The sequence below is a fragment of the Larus michahellis genome, chromosome 10, assembly GCF_964199755.1.
Source record: "Larus michahellis chromosome 10, bLarMic1.1, whole genome shotgun sequence".
Taxonomy (NCBI): domain Eukaryota; kingdom Metazoa; phylum Chordata; class Aves; order Charadriiformes; family Laridae; genus Larus; species Larus michahellis.
The window spans coordinates 23,106,831-23,114,679 of record NC_133905.1 but is presented as its reverse complement, the minus strand read 5'-3'; the positions used below and the strand labels follow the sequence as shown (position 1 = coordinate 23,114,679).

Genomic DNA, 7,849 nt, shown 5'->3' with positions numbered 1-7,849 from the left:
GGAGCAGTTCATGGTGGCCTGTGAGGAACAGAGAAATTGAAGAATCATTTGCCTTTTAGGAAAAAAAAAAGCTCTGCAGAGAAGGTGCTAATTTTTTTATCACAAATATTTCAAGCAACATCTAATTATTTCTTGTAATCACAGTTATTTACTACGAGCAGGAGGAGCAGGAGATGGAAATACACAAAAACGCATTGGGAAGTGTCACGTGCCCATCTTGCTGTGCTCGTGGCCTGGGTGGCTCAGAGGAGCCTGGTGGGCGTCAGCCCCAGCAGAAGGGCTCGCTGCACCCCGCAGCCATTCCCTCCCGCCCAGAGGCGCTGCCGAGCCATGGCACAAAGTTATTTAGCAGAGAACAGTCCTCAGGGGAGGACAACCACCACCACCCGAGAAGGGCAGAGAGAGTCGGACCAAAAAACCCCAGAAAACACCCGTGTGTGCCGGAGCTGACCATGAACTTCATTAACAGCACTACGCTCTTCACCGCGTAAAGCTTTAAATGCTACTTATTTACATTGATAAAGCCAGGGCTGCGTTATCGCTGGGTTGTTTGATTTGATTTAGGGGAACCGACACATCTGTTTTACACATTCTTAAAAGATTGCCTGGGATGCCCAGCACCCTGGGTGGCCGTTCTTATTATGGTCAGTAAAAAACAGAAAACAGAGAAAATATGCCTGGCAGCTTGGCGTGGTGTGTCATGCTAGAAGAGACTCCCGTGGCACACACACACACACACACCCCGGTACTGGTTTGCGTCTGGGAAAGCTGCTGTGAATCCATCGTGCAACTTCTGCAGCTGAAATAATACGCCGACCTGTGTGAACCAAATCTTCACAGTGGGCACACTTTGTCCTCCTACTGTTTCCAAACAAAAAAAATCAAACATAAATAGTAAGAAATTGGCCCATCTCTACTAACGAATGGCAGCATGAGAACATCAGTAACGTTTCAAGTCAACGTCTTCCTAGTGCACTGAATTGGGCTTTTCCTGGAGTGCAGTGAGAACCTCTGTGCTTGAAAAACTCACTTTCTGGGAAATCCATGGGCTATGGGGAGAAGCAGCCTTTTTTCTTTTTGTAGTCCTTACTCTGTTTTTTCATTTAGCCTTCCATACCTTTTAATTACCAAATATCCTGTTCAATTAAGTAAGAACCTGTTTCAGAACACTTAAATGAATCATTCTGTCAGCAACAAGACGTGAGACTGAAGTGTCAGCTTATTGTATGACTTACTCCATTAGTGAGTGCGACTGGCTCCTCTCCGGAGATGAATTTTAAGTTTAATCACATTTGCTGTGCGCAGGTTTGGTTAGCATGCCAGGCTTACTTAGGAAAGTTGGTTTCTCTATTTCTAGATGCCGGTTTACGTAATGGGCACCACCAGCAGTCAAACTCCTTTTTCGTTTGGCAATGCGGTACCCGGGTTAACGTTCCACTGGTCTGTCACAAAGAGGGATACTCTGGATATCAAGACAAGACACAGCGAGGTAAATTTTGGGGGTGGCGTGGGGGTGGTGTATCTTGGGAAAGAGAAACTGCCACATAATGGGAATTGAGAAAATATGATCTTTAAGGTCCCTCCCAACTCGAACCATTCTGTGATTCTATGAAATTCAGTGACTCATCTCTCACCAGGACCTGCTTCCAAATCCAGAGGAACTCATTGACCTGAAGGGCTTTCCAGAGAAGCGGGAGGACCTGGACCGGGGGGACTGCCGAAGCACAGTGAGGAGAGCATCCAGGCAGGCTGCCGGCAGGCCGAGGCTGGGGCCATGGAAAATCCACTGCGGGAAGGAAACAACAGAGCGTCTGGTATTTTGAAACACGGCTACAGTTCTCCTGCACACTCTGGCTATGAGTCATGAGCAACAGGCTGAGAAATTCCTACGCTAAGCTGGTATCCATCCCGCCCCGGCGTGCTGCAGCCCTGCAGCCGAGCCATGGGACGCAGCTCCGCGAGGAGACCTGGGAGAGGTCCCGGAGCCAGCTGGGGTCCCCCCAGGGCAGAGCAGAGCCCCGCTGTGGCATCCCACCCCCCCAAACGCAACATCAGAAGGTTGTTTGGGAGATACAGCCCTGCTCGGACGGACGCTGCAGAGACGCCTGCGCAAGGGGACATTCAGCAAAGACGACCCTGGGGGCAAATATTACAGAGGCCCCCCATTGCCTGCAGCAAGCCTCACGCTTCAGTAAGGCAAGTGGCAGCGGCGTTTTGCCCAGGGATGCTACAGACCCTCCTGTCCCACCATGGACAAGCACCAGGAAAAACAAGCAAATAGCAATGGAGCAGGGTGTTTTCTTTACGTTAAAAGGCCAGCAGGACCACAAGCTGCTCTTTGTGTATAAAAATGTCAGTATGGAGGCAAAGGAGGAAACAACGAGTAACGTCTGCTCGGAGAAGGCCGTTGCAGTGGCGGTGGGTGCAGGGGCAGCAGCCAGCCCGTGATTCGGGGGGAGCAGCAGGAGAAAGTGACGTTCAGCGTCCTCGTGCTCCTCCTGCGAGCAAAGGGGTGCGCAAGATGCCGCGAGAGCAAACACCCCATCCCTCAGCAGCCTCCGGTAACTCAAACAGGGAAAAACACCATATCACGAAAACACCCTGGGAAACCTTTCGTGTGCGTTCCCAGGGGCTGAGCAGGGACAACGGCTGTGGAGGGTGTGTGCGGCCTCTCCTCGTGTGCGAAGGGCAGTGGATCCAGCCTGGGGTCAGTGCTGTGCCTGGGTGCAGAGCTGGACGCGGGTCCCCACACCAGCTCAGGGCTAAATTCACACAACCAAGCGACGACTGCCGCTGAGACCAGCCCCTGCAGCCAGGGTCAACGGGTCTCCTCACCACAAACCTGAGTGTTGCATCAACAAACGCCACCCTCCGACTCACAGGCACTTGGGAAAAGTCCTTCCTGGAGCTGATGCCTTTTATTTTGCTGTTCTGCTGTGTTTCGCCTCCCCTGGTGCAGAGCTGCCGTAAGATGAGCCCTCCAGAACCAGGGATGTGCCAGCAGCTGGATGGCCTGCTGCTGCCTGCGTTACTGGCCACCGGGTATCCCCCAGCCAGCACCTGCAGGTTATCCGTCACGGTACTCATCACTTCCACCCCGCAATGCCTGGTGAGAGATACACAGAGGTAGGCAAACAGTAGAAGGAGGCAGAATCCCAATTTTTACTCTCAAATTAAATCTTTGAACAATACACCACAGTTCTTAAAGTTCCCGCTGGCGCGCATCAGTGAGGGGTGTGAGCACTTGCATGTGGCTGTAGAAGACTGAATGAACAGTGAGAGGCATGAGAAGACTCCAAAAAAATTCGTCTCCAGGTCTGCAGTGAAAAGGAAAACCATTTTTTTCCCCCCAGAGGTGAAATCAGCATTTCAGAAACCCTGAGACTGCATTTCTTTGAAAGGCTGCCTCCGGCTTCCCAGGAAATTCCTAGACTTGAAAAATCACTGACTACATAACAGCGGTGATAAACAGGAAAGGATAAATTAGTATCAAGAGATACACGAGCAGATAAAATCAGGTATTGGCTGTGCAATCAATCCATAATAGTGAAAACAACTACCCATAAACAAATCCCACTAGCTTACAACCTGTTTTTCCTACAAGAAGCAGGTTTTTCCCATCAATAATGAAATATATTTAGGGATAACTTCCAAAAACTGAGAAATGCACTAGGAAAAAAAAAAATAAATAGTTTCTGTAGTATGACCCGGGCACCTCAGCCATAAACCAGGGTCCCCCTGGGGCGCATAATGCACGAAGTACCGAGCACCAGCATCAGCAGCAGATTTGGTTTCATAGCATAGTTCGGGCTGGAACGGACCTTTACAGGCCACCTAGTCCAACCTCCCTGCCATGAGCAGGGACATCTTCAACTAGATCATGTTGCTCAGCACCCCGTCCAACGTGACCTGGGATGTTTCCAGGGATGGGGTGTCTGCCATCTCTCTGGGCAACCTGGGCCAACGCCAGCGTAAAAAAAGCTCTTCCTTATATCTAGTCTGAATCTCCCCCTCTTTAGTTTAAAGCTCCTTGTCCTATTGCTACAGGCCCTACTGAAAGGCCCTGCGTTTACAGGGTTTAGAAAAGCAGGATGGCAACACGGGCTAGAGCTGAGGAGGCACACCAAGGTCCCTCCGAGCGAGCTACGGCAGCGAGGGGACCTCTCTCACCAGGAAACTCCACAGCCGACCAGCAGTTCTTCCCATATACCCCAGCAAGAACCGAAAATTTCTCCTGCCAAGAGAAAAAAGGAAATCGAGATAACCCCAAACTCAGGGTACGTGGCATGCGAGAGCAGAGCAGCCTCGTACCTTTCCTCAGCACGTCTGTGTTTTGGCCGAGGTCCCCGGCACCGAAGGATTGCTTCCTCCAGTACCAACACCACACCACTTCCATCTATCCTCCTGAAAAACAGGTCCCCATAATCTATTAACCTTCGGAAGTACACATCCTTTTCTCCATAATGTTCTCCCACAGGATTTTATGGTCATTTCTTGCCCCAAAAACCCTAACGTCAGCCCAGCGGGGCTCATGGCACAGCTGCCGTGGGAGAGCCCAGGCCCCGGGAGTGACACCGGGGACACAGAACCCTGTGAATCAAGTTTCCCTAACCCAGCCCTGGAAGCGGAGGAGCCAGTCCCCGCAGAGCTCCCAGCCACCAAACCGGGTGGCTCCCGGCTCCTGAGCCAGGGCGTTTCAGTCTCTCTTGGGCAGCCAGACACCGCAGCGCAGGAGGGTCCCCAGCAGCCCCCGAATTCCACGCAAACAAAATAAAGTGAGCAAAGAGCAAAACCCTCTGGCTGCCCTTGTCTGCAGGCTCCCTCTGTGCATGGCTGTGACTACATCCATATACCAATATCAGGTAAGTGCGCTTATTTGCCTTGCTGTGCCACCCGTCCCCTCCCCGGCGCACAAGAGCGTGGGGGGACATGCCTGCAGACAGCAGCCCAGGTTATCGATACGACAGAGAGAAGCGAATGCTGAAAAGGAAATACCCATGTTCTTTTTCTTTACTAACCATTTGCCCATGGAAGTCTGTCTTTGATGCAACATCCTTTATGCAACATTCTTTGCTGTGAGGGTGGTGAGCCCCTGGCCCAGTGTGCCCAGAGAAGCTGTGGCTGCCCCATCCCTGGAGGGGTTCAAGGCCAGGTTGGACGGGGCTTGGAGCAACCTGGTCTGGTGGGAGGTGTCCCTGCCCAGGGCAGGGGGTGGCACTGGGTGGGCTTTAAGGTCCCTTCCAACCCAAGCCATTCCATGACTCTATGATTCTATCCTTTTCTCTTCCAAAAACTAATATGAGAAATCTTCTTCTGTATTTAGTTTTACACCTGTGGTGACAGAGGTAAACGAAAAACAACAAATCTGACAAGACAGAGAGGGTGAGCGAGCACCAGGCAGCGTTTGCCCCACTGTGGGCCATTACCCTTGATTCACATACCACGAGTCACACACCAAGACTGGAATTCACTCTCCGTTTGGCACTTACACATCCTGGCTAGGGCCAGGCCCCTTGCAGCCCGCACAGCTGGTGTCAGGACACCTTCCCTATCACAAATCAGCAGCTTTCAATGAAATTATCGGTTGTGTGTGTGTGAAACACTTGATTGGGTGGTGATGCACCGGCCCAGGTTGCTCAGAGAGGGGGTGGAGGCCCCATCCCTGGAGACATTCAAGGCCAGGCTGGATGAGGCTCTGAGCAACCTGATCTAGTTGAAGATGTCCCTGCTCACTGCAGGGGTTGGACTAGGTGGCCTTTAGAGGTCCCTTCCAACCCAACACATTCTATGATTCTATGAAACTTCACTAACAGTAACACATTCCAAGATCATTTGCATCTTAAGAAACATAACATGTTCTTGCGTTGTTTTGTTTTTTTGAAAAAACAAGCTAGCCATGAAAAAAACGAAAAATATCTTTTAAATAGATGGGTTTAGCTACTGTCTTTGTTTTTCAAAGAAATGACAACATAAAAATTATTTTTCATAGTAAAGAAAACCAAATGGTTGTCCCCCTTTTCCTGCCACCGATTCAGCGCTTAATTGTCAAGCTATTTTCCCAGCTCTGGGAAACCAAAACTATGCTGACATTTCTTCAGGAAAAATTAAGTTACATTTAATTCTTAATCTTTACTCTAGAAAGCACTAAGGTAGCCTAGTGAGAACCAACCTGCTGGAGAGGCTCTTCTCCAATTGGAAATTTGTACCTAATGACAACCAAATAACCCACAGCCTTGGCAACGCCAGCCCTTTTCAAAGAGTTTTTTGAGGATTTTTGTTCTTCTGTGTGTTTGCAAAAGCACCTCATGTACAGGGCGTTTTTGACAAGGTAACTGGTTCGCGTCTAGAGACGGGCTTTAAGCAGAGCAGGCTCCACAAAGCTCTGGAAGACACGATTTTGGTTTGCTTCTGAAAGAACTCACTCTGTCTCCTAAAGCAGGGGAATTGTTTCCAGCTTTCTGCCGCTCCGCTCCGGGGCTGTCCCGCCGCACGGTCCCCACTCCTCCGGCTGCAGATCCAGCCCCAATGCGGTTCCCGGCTCGCTTTCCCGTGGAACTGATTTTTAGTGCTGTAAAAGACATTACCTCTGCAAAAACAGCTCAGCAGGATTTGAGAAGCTTTATGTCCTTGTTTACATTAGCTCGTTGGATTCTCTGAACACGAGTTTAGCTTTTGTTGAATGATATATTTCACCTGGCAGAAGAACTGATGCTTCGTTTCTTACGGAGGCTAAAACTCCCATTGACTTTAATAGCTGTCTGGCCAGCATAAGACCTGGAAAACCATTTAATGGAGCCATTTAGTTCTGAAAATGGCCCAATATACAGATGAAAAGAAGCTTGTTTAAATGTTGCAGCCGATTAGAGCATCCCTTAAAGCAGTCAATGGCACATCTTTCTCCCTCCCTCACCTCCATGACTCACCAGCAGCATATTTGACATAGTTCTTTTCCCCAGAAACTAAACGGCCCGGTTTTATTCTGAGGTGGGGGGGGGGGGGGGAGGTGGAGAAAAAGTGAAAGTGTTGTATGTTCTCATCATCGTCAGAATGCGCTGCTTAATAAAAATACATTAACAGCTCAGACCGTGGACTTATTTCCTTGGACCACAAGACTATCTAAAGGATTTCTGCAAACGGTAACAGGCTATATCATGCCTTGAAAGCGTAGAGGTGCTATAATCTCTAAAAGCAGCTTGATGCAACACTACAGCCTGCAGACACAACTCTGGAGTCAACCACAGCAGCGTGAAAGCTGCGGTGATCAGGCCAAAACTGACACCCACGTCTGTCTCGCATCTGGAGTAAACTGCACCAAACCATTTCATACCTGAAGAGCCGAGCAGCGTATGGAAAAGCACAGGCTGAAGGTACGCCAGCTCCGACTGCAGGTAACCCATCGCTCTTGGGACAAACGCTATCGTCCCGCACTCCGACTGTGCTTGGCTGGAGACCAGAAATCATAGCTGGCAAAAGGAAAGCAAGGCCACAAAAGTCCCCGGAGTTCCCCGGCAGGCTGAACGAGGAGGTGCCTCCCCGTACACAAGCAGGTCAGGACGCAGCTGAAGAAGTCAACCCAGTCAACCCAGCTCCAGATCAGAGCTCCTGCCAGCCCACCGCGCTGGGGTCTGAACAAGCACAGAGCTCAAGCTTTCTTCTGAAACTGCAGCAGTCAACACAATAAAATACAGCAAACAGGCACTGGCCCGGGTTGCCCAGAGAAGCTGTGGCTGCCCCATCCCTGGAGGGGTTCAAGGCCAGGTTGGACGGGGCTTGGAGCGACCTGGGCTGGTGGGAGGTGTCCCTGCCCAGGGCAGGGGGTGGCACTGGGTGGGCTTTAAGGTCAGTTCTA

General features: G+C 50.5%; 1 long non-coding RNA gene across 1 annotated transcript; it reads right to left on the bottom strand.

The window, feature by feature from the left end:
* Positions 1-1,543: 1,543 nt before the first annotated feature.
* On the bottom strand, positions 1,544-7,439 carry LOC141749345 (uncharacterized). The gene is made up of 4 exons (XR_012589332.1): positions 7,328-7,439; positions 6,423-6,774; positions 2,881-3,106; positions 1,544-1,786 (listed from the first exon to the last, which is right to left on the bottom strand). It is a non-coding gene; the product is annotated as an uncharacterized LOC141749345 (long non-coding RNA).
* Positions 7,440-7,849: the final 410 nt, after the last annotated feature.